At 44.3% G+C, this 24,155-nt stretch overlaps 1 protein-coding gene across 1 annotated transcript in view; it reads right to left on the reverse strand.

The window, feature by feature from the left end:
- The window catches only part of ARAP1 (ArfGAP with RhoGAP domain, ankyrin repeat and PH domain 1), a 116,177-nt gene that overhangs the window by 72,531 nt on the left and 19,491 nt on the right, over positions 1-24,155 (reverse strand). Inside the window, 1 exon segment of the mRNA XM_043994530.1 lies at positions 2,022-2,206. The gene's annotated coding sequence lies outside the window, so the exon portion shown is untranslated.

Here is a 24,155-nt window from a genome sequence, read left to right on the forward strand (position 1 = left end):
GTGGTGGCAAGGAATTGGAAATTGAGGGGATGCCCATCAATTGGGGAATGGCTGAACAAGTTGTGGTATATGAATGTGATGGAATATTATTGTGCTATAAGAAATGATGAGCAGGAGAAGTTCAGAGAAACCTGGAAGGACCTGCATGAACTGATGATGAGTGAGATGAGCAGAACCAGGAAAACAATGTACACAGTATCAACAACATTATGTGTTGATCAACTGTGATAGACTTGATTCTTCTCAGCAATACAACGGTACAAGATAGTTCCAAAGGACTCATGATGGAAAAGGCTCTCCAAATCCAGAAAAAAAGAACTATGGAATCTAGATGCAGATTGAGCCATACTATTTCTATTTTTTGTTGTTTTTCTTTTTTGAGGTTTTTCCTTTTTGCTCTGATTCTTCTTTCACAGCATGACTAATGCAGAAATTTGTTTAATGTGATTGTACATATATAACCTATATCAGATTGCTTGCTGTCTTATGGAGGGGGGAGGGAGAAAAATTTGAAACTAGAAATCTTATAAAAACAAATGTTGAAAACTATCTCTACATATAACTGGAAAATAATAAAATATTTTTATGAAAAAAATATCTATTAGTTAGGTTTGCTAATCTTTTTTTGCCTTCTTTAAAAAATTCTTTATTATAAGGGACAGCTCTCTGGCAAGGGGAGAGAGGGATACAGTAGGAAATGTAGATATATGAAAACGAAAGATAAATAAAAATGTATTTTTAAAATTGGAATACTAATGCATTGTTGGTGGAGTTGTGAACTGATCCAACCATTCTGTGTTTGTTTTTTATGGGGCAAGGAGGGTTAAGTGACTTGCCCAGGGTCACACAGCTAGCAAGTGTCAAGTGTCTGGGGCCGGATTTGAAGGCCCCAGGTTCTCCTGAATCCAGGGCCAGTTGGTACTTTATCCACTGAGCCAACTAGCTGCCCCTGATCCAACCATTCTGGAGAGAAATTTGGAGCTATGCCCAAAGGGCTATGGGACTGTGCATACCCTTTGACCCAGCAATACCACTACTGGGTCTGTATCCCAAAGAGATCATAAAAAAGGGAAAAGGACCCACATGTACAAAAACACTTATAGCAACTCTCTTTGTGGTGGCAAAGAATTGGAAATCAAATGGATTCCCATCAACTGGGGAATGGCTGTACAAGTTGTGGTATATGAATGTAATGGAATACTATTGTGCTGTGATGAGGAAAAATCTGGAAAGACTTAAGTGAGCTGAATGAAGTGAGCAGAACCAGAATAACATTGTATATAGTAACAGCAATATTATGTGATGATCAGTCGTGATAGACTTAGCTCTTCTCAGCAATACAATGATCCCAGGAAATTACAAAGAATTCATGATGGAAAATGTTCTCCACATCCAGAAAAAAGAACTGTGGATTCTGAATGTAGATGGAACCATACTGTTTCTATTTTTGTTTTTTGTTTCTGTTTTTTCTTTTTTGAGGTTTTTCCCTTTTGTTCTGATTCTTCTTTCACAACATGACTAATGCATAAATATGTTTAATGCGATTGTACATATATAACCTATGTCAGATTTCTTTCTGTCTTAGGAAGGGGGAAGGGAAGGGAGGGAGGGAGAAAAATTTGGAACTAAAAATCTTATGAAAACAAATGTTGAAAACTATCTTTACATGTAACTCAAAAATAATAAAATGCTTTTATGATTTAATTTTTTTAAATGTATTTTTTTTAAAAGAAAGGCAAGCAGAGGCAGAGACAGAGGTAGAGGGAAGACTCAAGGAGAGAAAAATAAGTATAAAGAGAAGTATGCCAAGAGTAAGACAGGGAGGGTTAAGGCAGGATCAGACAATCAAAAGACACAGAGATCAAAGCCCCCTTCCCAGAAGACCTCCTCGCAGGATCTCCCATCCACCCTTTGCTCTGCCAACCTTTCTCCCCCCATACGGTGCAAAAAGAGACTTCTCCCTCCTACTTCCCACAACACTGCCCCCCCCTTTCCCAAAGGTCATTCCTTGCATCACTTACCTGGCCACTGAGAACAGCTGGATGCCTCTGGAGGTAGAGATTACACAATGGGGCTCCCCATGGCCCCAGAGGTGGGAACTGCAGGGTCAGAGGTCCAGGGAGAAAGGCTTCTCGAGTCCCAGGTTAGTAGGACAGTGAGACGTCCCCGGAAGAGGGTGGGTGAAGGGTCCGGTATGGTACTGGAGCTGGAGAAGTTATGAAGGGAAATTAGAGGGTCAAGAAGTAGGTCAGAGCAGGGACTGAGCTCACACAAAAAGAGGTAGGCAGAGGCAGAAGAAGAAGCTTTGTCAGACACCCTGAGAAACCAAGAAAGCCAAACAGACCCAGGAAATAGTCATGCTCTTTGTCAAACTAGTGGTCACCTGGCCAGGCTTTGCAGTCTTTCAGCATAAGGAGAAGTCCTCACCTCCCAAGGCTGTACACTCAACCTCAGGACAATTCTCCCCAGTAGGAAGCTTCTCATTATCTCAAGGCTAAACATCCCTTTTTGCCATTTCTTCCCCTGTCCCTAGGCTCTACCCACTGAGGCCAAGGAGAACAAGTAGAACCCCTTTCCCATATGGCAGCCCTCCAAATACCTGAAGAACAAGATCGTGCTACCCACTAAATCTTCTTGTTTTACATGGCAGGAACTTCTTGGATGCCCTCTGGCTTAAACTGGAATGCCCCAAACTGAGCATGGGCTTCCAAAGGTGGTCAGACAAGGACAGAAGAGATGGGTAACATCACCTTCTGCCTGGGCTTGGACTCTATGCCCAAGATCCCACAGCTTCTCTGGCTGAAGACTGAGCCCTGGGCCACCCTGCCCTTGCCCTGAGGCTTACACTTGAGGGAGGCCAGTCAGAGCTGACCCAATGCCATTCAGCCTAGATGGACGGAGTCAGAGCAGCAAGAAAGGAACAAGGGCTCAGCCTGGGCTAAGGGCCCAGGGCATCACAGAATGACAGTGGTTCAGCCTTGAACACAACACATGCAAGACAATATAAAAATGAACATCAACCAGAGCCACAACTAGGGTGAGGCACCCAGGGCTTTGTCCCAGGAAGCCAACATTCAAGAACTTCCCTCCCTTCCCTCCTGTGGTTTCTCCAAGACTGTTGGGTCTTCCTTGGGTCTATGATGAACAGCGTATACTTCGCCTTCTTGTCCGGCCCTTGGGCCTGCATTATTATTATTTTTTTTTTTTTGTGGTTGGGGCAATGAGGGTTAAGTGACTTGCCCAGGGTCACACAGCTAGTAAGTGTCAAGTTGTCTGAGGCCAGATTTAAACTCAGGTCCTCCTGAATCCAGGGCCCGTGCTTTATTCACTGAGACACCTAGCTGCCCCTGGGCTTCCATTCTTAATGTCCCATCATTATGTCATTCTTTTCCCAGGATCTCTCTTCCCCCAACCATAACAAGAGACTATTCTCTCTGGGATACAACTTAGCAGGCAGGCTTTCCAGGCCCAACTGCACCCCTGGTTGAACTGTGCTCTGCCTACCTCACAACTGGGGGTTTTTTTGCCCCAGGAAAAAGAATTCCTAGTTACTGCTCAGTCATCAACTATCTTAAAGAGGCACTGTGTGAGGCAGTGGTAAGAGCAGCGAATTTATAGAGTCAGAAGATAAAAGTGCAAGTCTGCTAGTATCACTTATTGGTTTTATGAGCTTAAACAAGTCTCTCTCCCCTTCTCTGGGCCTCAGTTTTCCCCATCAGTAAAATGAGTACAATGATACCCCCACTGCCCACTTCACAGGGTTGCTCTTTGTAAGCCTTAAAATGTGGTAAGAAAAGTATTCTTCATTTTATTATTAATAATAATACTAACTACATATTATAGAGGCATCTAGGTAGTGCAGTGACTAGAGTACTAGACCCAGGTTCAAATCCTTCCCCAATACTTACTAGCTGTGTGACCTTGGGAAAGTCACTTAGCCTGTGTGCCTCAATGGGACTATAGCCTTCCTCCTGTGGTTGTTGGGAGGATCAAATGAGAAAAAAGATAGATCTAAAGTGCCTTGCAAATCTTAAAGCTCTATAAATGCTAGTATCAGCTCAAGCATTTTAAGTCATCCTGGTATTCTCATCATCCCAAAGGTAAGTTGAGCCACGTCAGCAAGCTGTTAGTAAACACCTGCTCTATGCCCCGCACTGTGCTAAATGAAAGGGATACAAAGGAAGGTCAAAGGCCAGCCCTACCCCAACAGGCAAACAGCTCAGAGGGAGAAGGAGAGGGAGGGAGACAGAGAGGAAGGGGGGGGGGGAGAAGCTGGTGATAACCAAAAAGGGCAGCAAGGGAATCATCACGAACATTAGAACAGCTGACATTTAAACAAAAACATAACATTCTGGAGCACTTTAGAAGTCTTCCATCTCCCACCTCCACACATTTGTACCAGCTGTATCCCATGCTTGGAAGGTTCCCCCTCCTTGCCTCTTACTCTTAGCTCCCAGTTCTTCTGGCTTCCTTAGTCAATTCAGTTCAGCTCAACCATCTGCATGCCTTCTGTATGCCTTCTCCATCTCTCCTGAAGCTAGTCCTTTCCATCTGAGACTCCTTTCCATTTATCTTATAGGTATATTTACACACTGTCTCCCCATTAGATTGTAAGTTCCCTGAGGGCAAGGACTCTCTTTTGTCTCTTTGTGTATCCCCAGTGCTTAGCACACAGTGCCTGGCACATGTGCACTTAATAAATGTTTACTGATTGATTCACTGATGTATCAATAGTGCAAAACCCATGGATTCTTCTTAAATGCTTGTTGATGCACCCACCTCCCCCAATAGAATATGAAGTCCTTGAGAGCAGGGATTGTGTTTTTGCCTCTTCTTGTATCCCTAGCACTTAGCACAGTGCCTGTAACATAGTAGGTGCTTAATAAATGTTATTGATTGATGCGTCTTTTAGGTATATCGTTATTTACACACTGCCTCCTCCATTAGATTTTAAGCTCCTTGAAGGCAGGATTTTCTTTACTGAGCCCTATCCATTTGTTAAGGCCTTATTTATCCCACCCCCTAAGCACACTGCCCTTCTCTCCCTGACACTGACAAGAGGTCCTCCTTGGCCCATACACAAAAGTCCCCAACATCCTGTTGTTGCTCAGTTGTGTTTCACTCTTCGTGACACCATTTGGGGTTTTCTTGACAAAGATACTCGTGTGGTTTTCCATTTCTTTCCTTCTCCAGCTCATGATACAGATGAAGAAACTGTGGCCAAAAGGGTTCAACGATTTGCCTAGGATCACACAGCTCCTAAGTGTCTGAGGCTGGATTTGAACTCAAGTCTTCCTGACTCCAGGTCCTGCACTCTAACCATTGCCCCACCTAGCTGCCATGTCCCTGCAGGGACCCATTTCCATACTGTCCCTCTGCCTGTGACAGCCCACACCAGAAGCCCTCTCTGGAAGAGTTTGTCTGACCTGACACCTTCCACTTCCCCCTCCTTTCAAGCCCAGGAAATGTTGAGGAAACACATTTGCATAGAGCTTTGTATGTGTGACTCAGGTCTGTCACAACCTCTGAGGGCCTTGAACTTCTTCAAATGGCTAGCGAGTGAACCTCCAGTCCAGAGTGTCCCCGCCCCACCCCAGCCTGGCCCTAGAGGAAGGAGCCAGGCCAGCAGGAGCTGGAAGGGTAGGGAAGGATATGTGAAGACTCATTAGGAAAGAGGAGCAAAGGACGGAGACATGAAAGGGACACCCGACCCCTTCACATAACAGATGAGGACAATGAGATACTAGGAAGCTAAGACGGAGGTGCCAGTTACAAAGCAGCTAAGGTAAGATTTGAACCCAGGTCTTCTCATTGCAGAGGCAGTGAACGTTCTACTGAACCATGCTGACCGACCTCAGACGCCTCAGAGGCAGAGGATCCCCAGGCCCTGACCCCATGGGCCTGAACCCCTGGCCAAATCCCAAATCATGGCTCCAGGGCTTGGGAGCCAGGTCTCCCTGAGCTCAGGGCTTGGCAAAGACCAAGATAAGAATACAAGAGCTGGACATCCGCGCAACACGATTCACACAACCAACGCCCTTCCCCTACCAGGCATCACACCACAAATACACACCACAGACCCACAACATGAGAAGCTCGTAGCTGACACCACACAAATACTCTACCGCATACAACCTGCCACATACCCAAACCCCAGACCTGCCCCACAAGCACCTACATACATCCTACATGCTCCAAGACAATGGCAGCCAGAATAGTGCCAAACACCACAGGCCCCCAAGACCAGCAAAAGCACAACATCCAACACAGCACACAAGTATACCCCAAAACAGCACACTTACACATAGGAATACACAACCATACCATAAATGCTCCCCCCACTCCCCCACACAACCACGAACGCTCACAATGCCACAGACACACAACACTGCATTCACCCCACAAATCCACCTACCACACAACCACAACACAAACTGTCAACCCCACACAAGAAGCCAAGGCTCCCCTGCCCCCCACAACTACACACAATAATGCCCCTCTAGCCCCCCACTCCCCAGGAATTCCTCTGAGCCCTAGAGGCCATTCCTTTACCCCAGTCCCTTGTCCCCAGCCTGCTACCTGTGGGCAGTGGGGCATAGCCCCAGCTTGTGCCTCTCCACCTGCTCCAGCCTCAGATGAGGAACCAGTCTGTGGGGGAGGGAGGGAAGGAGGAAGCGAAAGGCTCATTCAGCCCAGCCCAGAAAGCTTTCCTCCACCCTCAGGCCCAGCTTCTCCCTGCCAGAGTCACTGGAGAAACAGCCACTTGCTAGTCTCTGGCCACTCTGCTGAACTCCCAAATACTCTCCCATCATTTCATCAGGAAATATCTAACTGCCCCTTCCTCTCTGTCACATTACCTAAGATTTCTGCCCACCCCATCACATCACCCAGAGATTTCTGCCTTCTCCCTCCTGTCTATCACATCATCCAGAGGTATCTGTCTGCCCCTGCCTGCCGTATCATCTGGAAATTTCTGCCTTCCCCTTCTTCTTGGTCACATTACCTGGAGATTTCTGTCTACCCCCATCACCTAACCCTGGGATTTCTGTCTTTCCTTAACAGACACATAACACCCAGAGATTTGTCTCCGCCCACACACAGGAAAAAGCCCCAGACTCTCTGGCAGGTGGAGAGGATTTGAATTGTGACCCTGGGATCACCTAAGTCACAAGCATTTATTAAGCATTTAGTATACGCCAAGTATTATACCCAATTGTGCCTCACTGGGTATACAAAGAAAGGCGAAAACATGGTCCCAGAAAGAAAAAACAAAAACAAAAACAAAAAACCATGGTCCCTGGCCTTAAGGAGCTTCCATTCTAATAGGAGAGACAATAGGCAACACAAACAAACAAACAAACAGATGTGCATACAAGATCTACACAGTCCAAGAAGAAAGCAATCTCAAAGAGAAGACAGGCAAGTATGACATGCATGCTACTGAAAGGCAGGGTAGCTTTAGGTTGCAAAGGACACCGAATGCCAGGTAAGGAATTTAAACTCTAGCAGCTAGGTCCTTAACGGGAATCTGTTATTAAGTAGAGGAGTGACACTGGCCAGATCTATGACTAAGGAAGATTATTCGTATCGAGCTGGAAGTGAGTTTGGGGATTGTTGTTAGAGCCAGGGCGATTATCCATTTTCTTCTTTCCCTATTCCCTTGTCCTTGACTTTATTAATTTCACCTTTGCTGTGTATTTTATTCCCATTAATAAAACCTGATTCGTTTGTGGAAAAGAGGCTGTTAAGCTCCTTTCTTATTGGCCTGGGAGAAAATAACTAAAAAAGGCAGTTCGGAAGAGAGGAAACTTTAGACCTAGAGGTGCCTCATTATTTTCTGAACCCCAATGTTTGGCGAGCCACCCAATTAACTCTCCCCATATTAAATTTGGCCCCTATAGTATGAAGGATGAATTGGGGAAAGGGAAGGGGGGAGGGGGGAAAATAAAGGTGAGAAGACCTGTAAGAAGGATGATGGCAGTGGATATAGGGGTCAAGGGATACAAGAGGGCTCAGATGAAGAGGCTGCTACAGATAAACCATCGTCAATAAGGTTAAGTAAAAAAAAAAGTTCTAATTTTTGTTTTTATCGTAGTTTCTTATATGACAACTGGACATTACATAATTGTAAAATCTCTAAAAGATTCTGAATTTCCTTAGACATAAGTTTTTGAGAACTCTCATTATTTGATTTGGTTATTGGCAAAGTTATTTAAAGTTGTGTTAAGATCAATTTTCTATTTTCATTTCACTTTTAGCTCAATGCAGTTCTGTTTGTATGACCTTAAAATATCCAAAGTGGAAGAGCTACACATTATATGAACCATTAAATAAAACTGAAATTAAAAGACAATCAGTGCAAATGCTCCAGAGGCATACAAAAGTACAAAACTGGCTTCCTATTTTTATTATTTTACATTTCCTTGGATCACCATTAGAAGATTAGTTCTCTTATTATTTGATACAAAATCATTTAGTAAAGAGTGATTTCATTCAACCAGTGTGAGTGACATTATGCCCTAGTTTGACTAAGCTGGTAAAAGATTTAACCTTTTATTTTTGTTTGTTGATTTAAGTAAAAAAGGCACAATCACATTAATGATTATTTACATTGTTAATTGTTTTAAAATTCACAAATATGTATTTTGAAGTGCATTTATTTACATTGCATTTGTAACTTGAGTTAACTTCAAGTTTTTGGTAGTTTGAAATGAGTTCTTCCAGTTGCATTTTGATTGGTATTTGTAATACTTGTGTACAGATTAAAGAGTAATGTATATTTTAAAAGATTTTTCTGTATCCTGCCAATCATAATTTTATATAATAAATTCAGTCAGATTCCTTAAAGAAAAAAAAAATCAATTTTGTAGGAGACTTTCCAGCTGAGAAGATTTTCCAGCTAAGGAAGAACATCTAAAGAACCTGAGAAAGATTTCTCTGCAACCACACCTGAGACCACGTCCGGAATACAGAGCTGCATCAAGATGAAATACCAAGAATCATCTATAGATGAGACTTCCAGAGATTTAAATGGACATTTTCCTTTTTGTCTCCCTTTTTCCCGTTACATACACTATTTGTAACATCTACCCGCTAAAGGGGACTGCCCCCTTCAGTTTCATCAATGTGTTGCTCAAATTTTTTCTTTCCAGATATACCATCATCACCCAGGCTCAGATCTACATGGCTGATACACAACACGGCAGGATCCAGTGGGAGCTCAAAACATACCTGAGAGACAGAAGAGATGTGGACTGGGACACATCTCAGGCTAATACACATTATCACATGGATTCAGACACATTATTTCATGCTATTATCACAGGATTTCAGACATGCAAGAACACTGCAGGCTGAGATCACTGATAGCTATTATACTACCCAATAAACCACAGATACTCAGCATGCTACCAAGAGACTACTGACTCCCAACAGGCGATCAGGAGATAACTAATACCAACCAAGAGCACAGCCTGGTAGATTCAGGAACCAGCTGAATAGTTAAACGGTTGAACCCAAAGAGGAAACAGTCTGGTTGGAAGGTCTCCAGTGGAGCAGCACCCCAGGGATCTGTGCTGAGCCCTGGGCAATTTCACATTTTTATCAACAACTAAGATATGTGGAAATTTATTTTGATTTGGGGACCCTACCTTTAGGCTGAGATTAGAAAGCCTTAGGCCCTCAGGGTCTCTCCCCCTCCTCCTCAGCTTCAGCTGAGGAGAAAAAGCCCCGTGGACTATACAAGACGCCAGGTCAGACAGCTGGGGGGAAAAAAAAGCCCCCAGCTCCCTCCGACCTGAGCAGAGCTATCTAAAGATCCTGGATAGCCTGTGCTGAAGCACGTGAAAGCTGGGGAGTACACCCCCCCCAAAACCAGCCGCAGCCCTGGCTGGCAGATTAGCTTGGTCTGTGGGGGCAAAGGAAGCCCCAAGATTTGAGTGGAGAGAAGAAAAGGTATATATAGACCTGGGAGTGAGACAGGAGGGGGAGACGGACTAGAGAGAAAAGGAGCGAGGATGGACTAGATAGAGAGACAAAATTAAGGAGAGGGGCTGACTAGAGGAGGACGGACTAGAAAGACTAGAGGGAAGCATAGACAAGGACGGAACCCGGCTGACAAGGTTACAGGCCTTAATACAAACCAGGGAAAGCGTAAAGTGCCCTGAGGCCAGAGGCACCTAAGACCCTTATTGTATTCAAGAAGTTCAGCAGGTGGGAAAGAGACTCAGTGGAAAGAGACCGCAGGAAAGCAGTCAGGTTGTACTTTATTTCCCTGTATTCCTAATTTGAAATAGTATCTCATAAATAAACTCTGCTTGGATTATTTAGTTAAGAGGCTTCTTAATCCTGTGCTTATCAATTTGGGAGTGGAGCAGTGTGGTGGAACTTTATAAACGGCCCACATTAAATTAACGAAGTCAGATAGCCAAATAGTCAACAGTCCCCAGTTTAGTCCTCCAGTCAGTTTAGTCCCCCCAAATTAGGCTGGTCATCAAAAATATTTCTATATTTGAATGGCGACCACGAAGGGACTTATGGCCCAATTATAATTTTTCTAAATTTATCATTTTTCATATAATAATTTTCATGAGTCCAGTTATTATAATTTTTCCAGGTTAGTTATAGTTATGAATAATTAATTTTTGTACAGATAAAAGGCATAGGCAATGTGCTCATCAAATGCAGAGATGACTCAGAGCTAGGAAGGAGCTCGGACATGTTGGATGAGAGAGTCAGCATCCCCAAAGACCTGGCTGCCCTGTACCCTAGTCACAACTCTTGTCGACATCCATTTCCAAATCAGTTAATGCTGAGCAATGAGAGGTAGGAACAATAAGCCAAAGAGTGTACAGAAGACAGCAATTAGGATGATGCCTCCTTAAAAGGACTAGTTGAAGAAAATGGGCATGTTCAGCCTGGAGAAGGAAAGACTGAACAGGGTGATGTGATAGCTTTCTTCAAGTATCTGAAGCACTCTGAGGAACAAAAAGGATTAGGCATACCTGGAAAACCTGGTGGGTATTCCCTTTATTCTTTATTTAGCATTTATACAACATTTTAAGGTGTGCGAAGCCCTTTACATATTTTACCTAATTTTATGCTCGCTACTATTTAGGCTATTATTTAGGTGCTTAATAAATATTTATTGACTGCCTGCATGATTGATAAATACTCAAAGGACATGAACAACTTTCTTTCTTTCTTTCTTTTTGGTGAGGCAATTGGGGCTAAGTGACTTGCCCAGGGTCACACAGCTAGTAAGTGTCAAGTGTCTGAGGCCGGATTTGAACTCAGGTCCTCCTGAATCCAGGGCTGGTGCTTTATCCACTGCTCCACCTAGCTGCCCCTCTTTCTTTCTTTTTTTCATCGTAAAAAAGTATTTTTTCCATCGTAAAAAAGTATTTTTTCCAGTTACATGTAAAGATAGTTTTCAACATTTGTTTTCATAAGATTTTTAGTTCCAAATTTTTCTCCCTCCTTCCCTCCCTTCCCTCTCCCCCTCCCCAAGACAGAAAACAATCTGATATAGATTATATATGTACAATCACATTAAGCCTATTTCTGCATTAGTCAAGACATGAACAACTTTCAAAAGAGTAAACACAAATTGATTTTGGTCACTTGAAAAATGCTCCACTTCACAGATAATCGATCAAATAGATGAAAATTAAAATAACTTTAAGGTTCCACTTCACATCCATCAACTCCACAAAAATAATTAAAAGCAAATTAAACTTGATGCTGGAGGGGTTGTGGAGAAACAGACACACCCTGTCAATCATTGCAGGTGGACTTTCTAACTTTCTGTGTCATCTTCTAAAAAAGTGATCACCAGTGGAGATCCTGGGACCCAATAATACCATTGTTTGAAAAACGCCCTGAAAAACCTTAATGAAAACAGAACAAAGATTTACACACACACACACACACACACACACACACACACACACACACACACACCCCAATAGGGCAATAATTAAATTATGGCACATGAATGTAGTGGAATGCTATCACGTCATCAGGGCCAACAAGTATGATAAATACAAAGTCTAGAGAGAGCTTTCTGAAAGAAAGCAAAGAATGAAGAAACTGGAGAAGAGAGTACATATGGAGTCTTACAACACGTGGGGAAAAATGAATGAGCACTAAAGTAACAAAGGACGGGGGACAGGGAAGTTGTTATATGATATTTTCTACATTGAAATCCGTTCATTTAAATGTAAACAGTTACCACACAAGCTTAGTTGGTTGTTCTGACATTGAATGAGTAGGGTTTTTTTAACAAAATATTTAATTATTTTTAGGAAAGAAAAAGGAGACTAGACATGTTCTGCTTGGTCCTAGAAGACAGGACTAGGAGAAACAGATAAAGGCTTAATGGTCAGGAACAATCCTAGAGCTATCCCAAAGTGAAATGGGATATCTCAGTGGGTAACGAGTTCTCCTTCAATAGAGGTCTTCAAGCTGGCCATGGATGACCCCTTGTCCGTGGCTCATGCCCCCACCACCAAGGCTGCCAGCAGCAGGGTGCTTCTGCAATGAGTGTCGCTGGTACCCGTCACACCAATAGCTATCATGGCCACCAGAAGACCAAAGGCAGTCTTGCCACCTAGAAGTCCTTATTCCTGTTACACCACCAGGAGGTGAATGGTACCTGGCATGCAATCAAGAGACTTGCAAACTCTGTCTTCCCCAAGGAGTTGGACATCTGAAAGGAGCCAGGATGGCATAAATATGCCAAGGCCATCCTGGGCACGGCAGGTTTTTCAGGCAGAAAGAGGAGTTTCAAGGCATAAGGGGGTGGGAGGGAAGGTGCGGTTCCTTCTCCTAACCCATTTCACAGTCAACAACAGAGTATTGGGCCAAGAGAAGGGATAGAGATTACTACAGAGAAATAGTTCCTGACCTGGGAGAGGAGGGACAAGGCAAGGTTTCTTATCTGTCTCTGTCCAAAAGAGGAACCGGACTGGGGCCAACACTAGGACCGGAAGACAGATGTCAGGTTCTTATCTGGTCCTGCTCTAAACTCAGTCTGTGACCTCCAAAACGCTCCCCACCTATTAAAAGGAAAAGAGGGTGGAAGGGAAGGAAACTCATAGGGAACAAAAGAGGTAAGAGGACATCCAAAAAAACCACCACAGGAAAAACAAAACAAAACACAAACAACCCCAGGATTGCTGTTTCTAAAGCCACAACCTCCCTCTCTAGGAACAGGCTCAGTCCTTCCAGCCTGGACAATTACTGAGCCTGCTCACCAGTTTTACTGGACTCCAGTCAGCCTCATTCCACCCTTCCTATGCATGGGACTAGTAACCTTCCTACAGCTCATGTCTGACTACTGCCTCCTCCCAACTCAGGAACCTGCCATGGCTCCCCATTGTCCACAGGAAAAAGGAAAAACTCCTCAGCCCAGTATAGGGAGCACCGGCATCCCTGCCACCAGACAAGTTGGACCCCAACCTCTCTTCTCCCTAGCCATCAATGTTCACTCAGGTTCATTTCTCCCCATCCCACAACCAATATGAAAGCACCTCCCACCAACCTCCTCCCATGTGTCAAGACTCAGCTCAAGCCTGGTCTCTTCCAGGGAGCCCTCCAGGATCCCTCCCTCCTCTGAGACCCTGCTGCCCTCAGAGACTGCCTTAGAATCACTCTCCACTTCTTATGGGTTTGTTTTCTCTGCTAAACCAAAGCTAAGGGAAGTTTTGTGTTTTTCTCCAGTAACTCCCAGAGCAGCAGCCATGGAGGTTGCTGCATAAAAGGGATGCCACATGACCCTGCTAGAACCACAGGCTCTCTGAGTGGAAAGGAACTGCCATCTCCATCCCTTTGCAGGAATCTTTCTCCTGGAAAAACTGCTGAAACACCTCCAATGGCAGGAAGCTCACTCCCTCCTCCAGACAGTGCCTTCCACCTGGGGACAGCTCTAAGCTCTAAGTGAGGTTCTGTGCTCTAACTGATGTTAAAGGATGGTTCTCTGGGAGTGATCATGAGGAGATTTTTATACATATATGAAAACAAAAAACATCAGTAAAACATTTTTGAAAGTTCTAATTGATGTGAAAGTTGCCTTCCTATAAAGCCCCCTTCTCCCTAAACCTCCAACTGGACCTAGTTCCTCCCAGTCTCACCAGCTCTGCCCCTTTATTGCTTCTTCCATCATCTGAGAGATGAAACCTCCAGCAAAGCTGATCAGGAATCCCTAGGTGTTTTTAAGCAAAGAAATCAGATGGGTGAAGAACTGAAGTCTCTCTGTGCTACTAGGCTGTGTTCAAATATCTGAAGGGGACTGCTGACACAGGAGAGAGGAATCAGATGTGCTTTGTCTGGCCTCAGAAGAAAGAACTGGGGGCAAAAGAGGGAATCTCAGAGAAGCAGGTTTCTACCGGATGTAAGGAAAAACTTCTAACAATAAAAACTGTCTCAAAATGAGCAGGACTGCCTTGGAAGCTAATGGCCCCTGTCCCTAGAGGCTGGATAACTGTGTATCCCAGATCTCCTATGAAGTCCCTTCTTAGCTTTTTTTTTTATTTTTTATTTTTTATTTTTTTAGTGAGGCAATTGGGGTTAAGTGACTTGCCCAGGGTCACACAGCTAGTAAGTGTTAAGTGTCTGAGGCCAGATTTGAACTCAGGTACTCCTGACTCCAGGGCGGGTGCTCTATCCACTGCGCCACCTAGCTGCCCCCTTCTTAGCTTTTAAATTCCGTGGCATCCTCACTCTATGCTGACTGTGACTGGCCTCATGATGGGGAACCGATCGGCTATTTCCTCCATCTGGCTGGGTGGTGTGTAGCATACTACCCACACTATTGCTGTGCTTTCACCTTTCCTTCACCCTCCCTCCCTTCCTTCAGCAATCATTTCTTGAACCTCACCCAAATCCTCTTTCACATCTTCCCACTGTCTGGGTCACAGATTTTATCCGATGAACGCATGTCCCAACGTCATAGCTCACTCATGAATCCCATCCTATTGAGGTTTGGTGATTCCTCCAAGGTCAAATCTGCTTCCTCCAACTAGAAGCTCTCCAGTTCTTCCTGTTTATAGCTTAGAGAGGGAAGGGGTAGGGGCAGCTAGGTGGCACAGTGGATAGAGCACCGGCCCTGGATTCAGGAGGACCTGAGTTCAAATGTGGCCTCAGACACTTAACAATTACTAACTATGTGACCCTGGGCAAGTCACTTAACCCCAGTTGCCTCAAAAAAAAAAAAAGAGAGAGAGAGAGATGGAAGGGGCTTTGGAAATAAAATGGCTTGCAAAATACAACCCCTCCACTTTACGGAGGACAGAAATGAGACCCAGAGATGGGCACAGGGGCTTTCCCCAAAGTCAATAAAGAGCAGACCTGGACTTGAACCAAGGTGGTTAGAGCACAGATCTAGGGCTATGTGGAAATTTATTTTGATTTGGGGACCCTACCTTTGGGCTGAGATTGGAAAGCCTAGGGCCCTCAGGGTCTCTTCTGTGTGGGAGGTGCTGGTGCCCCTCCCCCTCCGCTTCAGCTGAGCCAAAAAGCCCCGTGGACTATACAAGATGCCAGGTCAGACAGCTGGGGGGAGGGAGCCCCAGCTCCCTCCACACTGAGCGAATCTATCCGAGAGATCCCAGGCTCATCCAGGCCAGGCTCTGGCGTAGCCCGTGCCGAGGTCCCTAGGCGCGCAGCACGGGGCACAGGCCCCTGGAGTCCTGGGTATGGTATGCATGAGACACTCGAGTGTTCCCCCTCCCCACAGCTGCAGCCCTGGCTGGCAAATTAGCTTGGTCTGTGGGGGCACAAAAAGCTCCAAGATTTGAGTGGAGAAAAGGAAAATATATAGAGAGACCTGGGAATTAGACTCAGGGGGGACTGACAAGGCCGGCGGACAAGAACAAAAAGGGAGAAGCTGAAAAGATTAGAGGAGTGGCAAAGGGGGGAGAAGACAGACAGGGAGGCTAGCAGCCAGATTTGACCTTGGAGGAATCACCAAACCTCAATAGGATGGGATTCATGAGTGAGCTATGACGTTGGGACATGCGTTCATCGGATAAAATCTGTGACCCAGACAGTGGGAAGATGTGAAAGAGGATTTGGGTGAGGTTCAAGAAATGATTGCTGAAGGAAGGGAGGGAGGGTGAAGGAAAGGTGAAAGCACAGCAATAGTGTGGGTAGTATGCTACACACCACCCAGCCAGATGGAGGAAATAGCCGATCGGTTCCCCATCATGAGCCAAGGACGCTAGAGAAAGTGAAAAGGGGCTTTCCAGTTAGAAGAAGGTCTGTTGGTACACAGGAGGAGGCCAGTGGACAAGATTAAGGGGGAACTGACAAAATTAGAAGAACAGAGAGGGTGCTGACAAGATTAGAGGGGCGGCAAAGGCGGCAGAGGGCAGACTGATGGAGCAGACAGACAGACAGAACAGGAGGCAGTGGAGAGCACAGAAGTGGTCAGCACAGGGTACAGGTTGGAGAAAGCAAAGATTAAGAGAACAGAAGGACACTGGAGCACTAGGAGAACAGAAGGAGAGGTCGGTGAGAGAGAAACACAGGGGTTCAAGCCGTGTCAGTACGGAGAGGAAAGTTAGAGGCAGGGGGATTTGCAAAGTGAAAGGGGCATGGAGTTAGAAAGTAGCTGAGGGGGCAGCTAGGTGGCACAGTGGATAGAGCACCAGCCCTGGATTCAGGAGGACCTGAGTTCAAATCTGGCCTCAGACACTTTACACACTTACTAGCTGTGTAACCCTGGGCAAGTCACTTAACCCCAATAGCCTCACCAAAAACAAACAAAAAACAGAAAGTAGCTGAGCAGGGAAAGTGGAACATACCCTAAGGCAAGAGGAGGCTACAGCCCTTATTGTATTAAAAAAGTTCCAGGGGCAGCAGGTGGAAGCACCAGAACACGGTCAGGTTGTACATTTTATTTCCCTGTATTTTTATGTTTAAATAGTATCTTATAAATAAACTCTGCTTTGATTATTTAGTTAAGAGGCTTCTTAATCTTTTGCTTATAAATTTGGGAGCAGCTTGGAGAGATTTTTAAATGGCCCATACTAAAATAATAGCAGTCAAAAGTCCCCAGATTAGTCCTCCAGTCAGAGTAGGCACCCCAAATTAGGCCAACAAGTTAACAAAAATATTTCAACAGCTGGAAGGATCAAAGGATGATATTCCCAGATCTAAGAGGCCGTCTGTTCTAACCCCCTCATTTTACAGATGAAGAAAGTGAGGCACAGTTAGGCAATGTATCCAGTCACATAACTAGTAGGAGTCAGAGGCCAGTTCTCCACTGTACTTTTCCTTCTATGCACATTTTTATAAAGGCAACTGAATACCTTTTCTACCTGTCATGGCCTCCTGTAAACTACTGGTCCTCCCTAATGAAAATCTTTTTTTTCCCCTATCTCATCTTTCCAGAACACCTGAGTTTAGTTATATATGGGCAAAAAAAAAAAAAGTTATATATGGGCATCTCCTCTTATTTTCAGATTTTTTTTCAGGGATGGGGGGAATGAAGGAGGTTGTACAGCCTTGTGATTTCCTGGGTGGGGGTGTGTGTGAAAATTCCCTCCACTGGTACAGATCAGCAACTCTTATAGAACTTATACTCTTCAAGCTGCCTGAGGACACCAAGAGGTTAACTGATTTGCTCACAGTCACACAGCTAGTATACATGTCAGCAGCAACACTTGAACCCAAGCCTTCCTGGATTCCTCTTCATAATTCTCCCAATACTTAACTACATCAGTGATCTATGATTTCTTTAGTGTTGCTGCTCAATTTTATAAATAAATTATTAAGTGCCTAATGTGCAAAGAAAAAATAGAAACAGTCCCTCTCTAAAGGTGCTCACAGTATACTGGGAAGAAAGATTATGTATACAAGGAAGTGACTCCACAATATAGACAAAGTGATTGGAGTGGGAGAGGAATCACTAACAGCTGGGAACATCAGGAAAGGTGTCATGCAGAAGAGCATTCTAGGCTTACACAAAGGCAAAGAGGTGCCAATGGAATGACAAGCACAGGCTATGTGCAATATTCCACACCCATAGACCCCCACCTCTGTAAAGAAGGGAGTGAGGTACTTTTTTTCTCAACTCTTCTCCAAGGGAAAAAAAAAGGCCAAGCTTCTTGGTCATTATAATTATACATGCTTTGGATTCCTTTTTTGTTCTTTCCTTAACAGATGGTTCTTAATGAAGAGCAGTAGCTACCCCCCCCCCCAAAAAAAAAAAGCTAGGGGTGGGGCAAACTTCTAGAGATGAGCATCTCAGCACTCAGCATGGCTGGCTCCTGGATGACAGGTGTGCTGTCCAATCCTGGCCCTATACTTTTCTTTTTTTTTGGTGAGGCAATTGGGGTTAAGTGACTTGCCCAGGGTCACACAGCTAGTAAGTGTTAAGTGTCTGAGGCCGGATTTGAACTCAGGTCCTCCTGACTCCAGGGCCGGTGCTCTATCCCCTGCGCCACCTAGCTGCCCCCCTGTACTTTTCTGGAAATTTAGACCCTTTGGAACTTAGACTCACAGTCAGAGAATGTCTGAGCTGGGAGCTCCTAGAACATTTGGGTTACAGAAGCACAGATTTTAGAAGCTCTTTAAGCGTCCATCTAGGTGGGGTCTGTCACAACTTGACTGTACAACAGCACAGCCTTTGAGGATGCAGGGTCTTCTATCTCTGTCATGAAGGCCTTGCATGAAAAGTGGGTCAAAATGGGCCCTAACAGATTAGAACTGATTCTGAAAGCCATGCTACTTGAGCCTCTGTCAAGGTAGGATGGTGTAGAAAAGGGTGTTGGACTTGGAATCTGGACACTGGCTCTGCCACTGACTGTTAGGTAGCCTTGGGCAAGTCTCTTTTCTCTCTAGACCTCAATTTCCTCCTCTGCAAAAAAAAAGCGGGGCGGGGGGGGGGGTTGGGGTTTGCCTTAAGAACTAGGATCAATGCAATGGCCCACCAGGAGTGCAGAGGACTGATGATGAAGAGGTGACAGAATCAGGGGGCAGAAAGGGAGAGAGATTTGGGGGCATGGACAAGATGGACAAAACAGGAATTTGTTTGGCTGGACTATGCAGATTAGTTACAAGGATTTAGGTCTTATTAATTTTCATTAAGGGAGAGGAGTTAAGAAGGAAAGAAAAAAAACACATGTTCATTTAAAAAAATTTTTTTTAAAAATAGGACGGATCTATATATAAACATGCCAAAACAACCATGCTTTGCATACCCTCTTAGGAAGTGAATGCCCTTTCCTGCAAGATCATAATAAAATGGCCTTCCTTCTTTGCACCAAGAAAAACAAAATTAAAGTTGAAAAACTAAGAAAGGCGGGTAGGGTGTTGGTGATCTTGGCCCCAAAGAAGAAATGATGAAACACATTTCTTCTCCTCAGTATCAAGGTGGGGAACTACTGAGGCAGAATGTCACATGCCACGTCTAAAGCGGCCGCTCTCTTGGTTGGTTTTGCACAACTTTTTTCTAACTTACATATTCAAGGGGGAAGTGACATTTCAAGAACTGTAACATTTTTTTAAAGTATCAATAAAGCTTCGAAAAGAAAGAATGAGGAAAGTGGACTCAATAGCCTATAATAATAATAAATAGAATACCGAATATATGATGATGGTGATGGTGATGGAGGTCTATCACTTTACCAAAAACTTTAATCCTAGCAATAATTGGGCTGGGAGTCAGGACTCCAATGAAACTCTCTGACTAAAGAGGTAGGGGCAGTGTAGTGCCATGGAAAGAATTAAGAGGACCAGGGTTCAATTCCTGCCCTTGACATTCACTACATATCTGACCTTGAATAAGTGACTCCATTTCCTTGGATGTCAGTTTACTTTTCCGAAAAATGTGGAGGTTGGACCAGATGGCCCCTGAGGCCCATTCCAGCTCTGGGTCTATGATCCTGGGTTCTCAGACCCGTTCAAAGGAGATTTGCATTTACACAAGTCTTTATCCTAATGATTCTGTCCTCAACAGGAGGAAATCGGTTTCCTGCCCCAGGAGGTCTTCAAGCCAAGGTTGAATGGGATCTTGTAAATCGGATCAAGGCCCTGATAGAGCTTCCAGTTCGTTCTCTGGTTATAAGTCTAAGTTCCAAAAGTTCTAAATTCTTGTTGTTGCTGCTATTTAGTTGTTTCAGTCAGGTCTGACTCTTTAAGATCACATTTGGGGGGCAGCTAGGTGGTGCAGTGGATAAAGCACCAGCCCTAGATTCAGGAGGACCTGAGTTCAAATCCGGCTTCAGACACTTGACACTTACTAGCTGTGTGACCCTGGGCAAGTCACTTAACTCTCACTGCCCCACAAAACCAAAAAAAAAAAAACCAAACAAGATCTCATTTGGGGTTTTCTTGGCCAAGATACTGGAGTGGTCTGCCACTTCCTTCTCCAGCTCATTTTACAGATGAGGAAACTGGGGCAAACAGGGTCAAGTGACTTGCCCAGGGTCATACAGCTACTAAGTGTCTCAGGCCAGATTTGAACTCAAGTCTTCCTGGACTCTAGGCTTGGTACTCTATGAATTGTGTCACCTAGCTGATAAATTCTATGACTCTGTAATCTCAAGGCCCTATAAGTTCCCAACTCCAAGGTTCTCTGGCTATGAGTCTAAATTCCAAAGGTTCTAAATTCTATAGTTATATAATCTCAAGCTTCTATGAGCTCCCAGCCTTAAGGTTCCATGACCATGAATTTATGATCCTATAATCCCAAGATTCTACGAGCTCCCAGTTCTGAGTTTCTCTGAGTCTAAATTCCAAAATGCTGTGCTTCTATAATTCCAAGGTTCTATAAGTTCTCATTCTCATTCTCATCTCTCCTACCATCCAACCCATGAAAATGCAGTCTCTGGAGAGAAGGATTGCAGCCTCCCAAGCTCACTGGGGCACAGAAGCCCATAACTTTGTGTGAAGCTGAGTGTCCCTGAGAAAGGCCTGGGAAATCCCTCTGATGAGGTGGCTGGAAAGCACCCCATGGGGGAAGGGGCAAAGTTGGCTCCTTTCCTGTCTGTCCTCCTAAAAGCCCCATAAGCCGGCCCAGGCAGGTCATATTGTCCTGTCTTTGTAGATCTGGAAACTGAGCAACAAGACCAAGGCCACATTGCAAGTCAGTAGCAAGGCAGGGACTAGAAGGTTGACCTGCTTCCTAACTGGATGCACTGAACAGTAATCAAACCCTATCCTCTCACGCCAAGCCCCTGCTTCAGCTGCACCACATCTCATGTCCAGCTCACCTACCTCCTTCCTGGCATGTCCCTGCACTCATCCCCCCATCCCCTTCCCTCCTCAGGTCTCTTCAATTCACTAAGACCTTGGTCCTTGGCAAATCATAAGGCATTCCCATTTCCTGAGGTTTCCAAAATGCCTTCCACATAATAAACAACCAAAAAGAAAGGTTCTCTGTGCCAGTTTTATTACAGTTATTCCTTCCAATTTACAAAGGAGGAAAGTTAGGGAAACACCATCTTGTAATCACTCAGGTTCATAAACTTGATTCTTCTTTCTCCCTCACTTCCACACCCAACCACTTGCCAAGCTTTGTCATACCATCCCAGTAGTCGTCCCTTCTCTTCCCTCCCAGAGCCACCACCCTCACTCAAGTCTCTCTCTCTCTTTTTTTTTTTTTTTTTTGGTGAGGCAATTGGGGTTAAGTGACTTGCCCAGGGTCACACAGCTAGTAATTGTTAAGTGTCTGAGGCCAGATTTGAACTCAGGTCCTCCTGAATCCAGGGCCGGTGCTCTATCCACTGCACCACCTAGCTGCCCCACTCAAGTCTCCTTTAACTGGATTTTTGCATGCGTGCCAACTGGTCTCCCACTTCCATTATCTCCCACCTCAACGCTAAATCTACAAAGTCCCTCCCTCTCCTGCTCTTCTGTTCTCTAGAGCCAAAAAGAACAAGTGTAATTCCTCTTGCCCAGGTTAACCCTCAGAACACTTGGAGACAACATCCAAAGGTCTAGATGGGCCCTCAAGAGTCTAATCTGATGGCCTCATCTGACAGAAGAGGAAAGTGAGGTAAAGAGACATCAAGCAATTTGTCCAAGACCTCACAGGTCTTGAAACAAAAGCAAAATTAGAATCCAGGCCTTCTGAGTTCAGAGCCTCTAAAGACACCTCTTCTCCAGTTCCTTTGACTAATTCTCCAGTGGTATATTCCCCATTAGTCTCCCCCTACTGCATATCCTCCAATAGAGGGCTTGAGATTCTTTTCTAAAAGACATTTATGAAAAAACGGTCATTTATGAAGCTCCCTTGCACTGAAGTAACAGCTAGAAAAGAGGGACAGTTCTTGCACTCAAGGGGTTTACATTCTACTGGAAGGGTAAAAGATAATCACAGATACGTATGCACACACAGGATGAGGTGGGGATTTTTGTTTTGATTGGCAGAACACTGGTTTCATTGGCATAAGAACCTGCTGGTGAAGAAGCTCTGATTTGCATTGACTCTGCAGCTTCAGAGCCTGAGAACACTGCCCCAGGACCCTGAGGAATGAAGAGGTTTGCCTAGGGTCACAAGAAAAGATGCCTATGAAATAAACACCAATTTGGGTGTAGGAAGGTCCTACTCAAGGAATCAGGGAAGGCCTCTTGAGGGAGGTGGCCCTTGGGCTGAGCCATGAAAGGAGCTAAGGGTTCCAAGAAGCTGAAGTGACAAGGAAGAACATTCCCAAACATGGGAACAGACTGAACAAAGGTACCAAAGTGGGAAATGGAATCCCCAATAAATGGAATAGTAAGTAATCTGGTCTGGCTGTAATGTAGCCAATATGTATATCCCAGAGTTGATACGTAGTCAACTAGGAGAGACAGGTTAGAGCTGGACTATGAAAGACTAAATAAATGCCAAATAAAAAAGGTTGTATTTTATCCCAAAGGCAGGGAGCCAATGATGTTTCTTGAGCAGGGAAGTAAAATGATCAGATCTGTGCTTTAGGAATAACAATTTGGCAGCTCTGTGGAAAATGGAATGGAGAAAAGAAAGATTAGATGCATGGAAACCTATTGCAATAACCCATGTGACAGGTAAGAATGGCCTGTGCTGGAGCAAATGAGTAGAGAGAAGGGAACAGATACAAGAGATGTTGAGGAGTTAAGATTGAAAAAATCTGGCAATGGATTGGATATGGAGGATGAGGAAAAGGGCAAAGTCAAGGATATCTGCTAGGTGGCGACCCTGGGCACCTGGAAAAATGATAATGCCAAGACAAGCTCCCAAAGGTGCATGACTTAGATGTAAGAGAGAGCTTCACAAACAAATCAGAGGAGCATAAAAGAAATTAACTGTCAGATCTATGGAGAGCGGAAGAGTTTATGACCAAACAAGCAATGGGACATCAAATGGACAATTCTGACTACACAAAATTGAACAGTTTTTGCACATACAAAACCAAAACACCTAAAATTAGCAGAAAAGCAGGTAAATGGGGGTGGTGGAAATCTTTGTAACAAGTTTCTTTGATAAAAGTCTCATTTCCAAAATATATAGGAAACTGGTTCAAATTTATGAGAATAGGGGAAGCTAGGTGGCTCAGCAGATAAAGCACCGGCCCTGGATTCAGGAGGACCTGAGTTCAAATCCAGCCTCAGACACTTGACATATACTAGCTATGTGACTCTGGGCAAGTCACTTAACCCTCATTGCCCTGCAAAAAACAAAAACAAACAAACAAAAAAAGGAAAATGACAAATGCTGGAGGGGCTATGGAGGAATGGGTACATTAATTCACTGCTGACAGATCTATGAACTGATCTAGTCATTCTGGAAAGTAATTTGTAACTATGTACAAAAAGTTATTAAACTGTGCATATCTTTTGCCCTAGTGACACCATGACTAGGCCTATACCTTCAATGAGATCAAAGAAAGAGGAAAAAGAGTCCTATGTACAAAAATGTTTATAGTTGCTTTTTTTGGTGATAGCAAAGAAGTGGAAACTGAGGGGTACTCTTCAAGTGGAGAATGGTTGAACAAGTTAGAGCATATGAATGTGATGGAATACCATTGTGCTGCAAGAAATGATGAACAGGGTGGTTTTCAGAGGAAATCTGAGAAGACTTGTATGAACTGATAGAGAATGAAGTGAGCAGAACCTGGAGAACAACTTACATAATAGCCACAACAATGTAAAAACAATTTTTAAATACTTAAGATCTCTAATCAATCTCA

Source organism: Dromiciops gliroides, chromosome 3 (genome assembly GCF_019393635.1).
Source record: "Dromiciops gliroides isolate mDroGli1 chromosome 3, mDroGli1.pri, whole genome shotgun sequence".
In the NCBI taxonomy this organism is placed as follows: domain Eukaryota; kingdom Metazoa; phylum Chordata; class Mammalia; order Microbiotheria; family Microbiotheriidae; genus Dromiciops; species Dromiciops gliroides.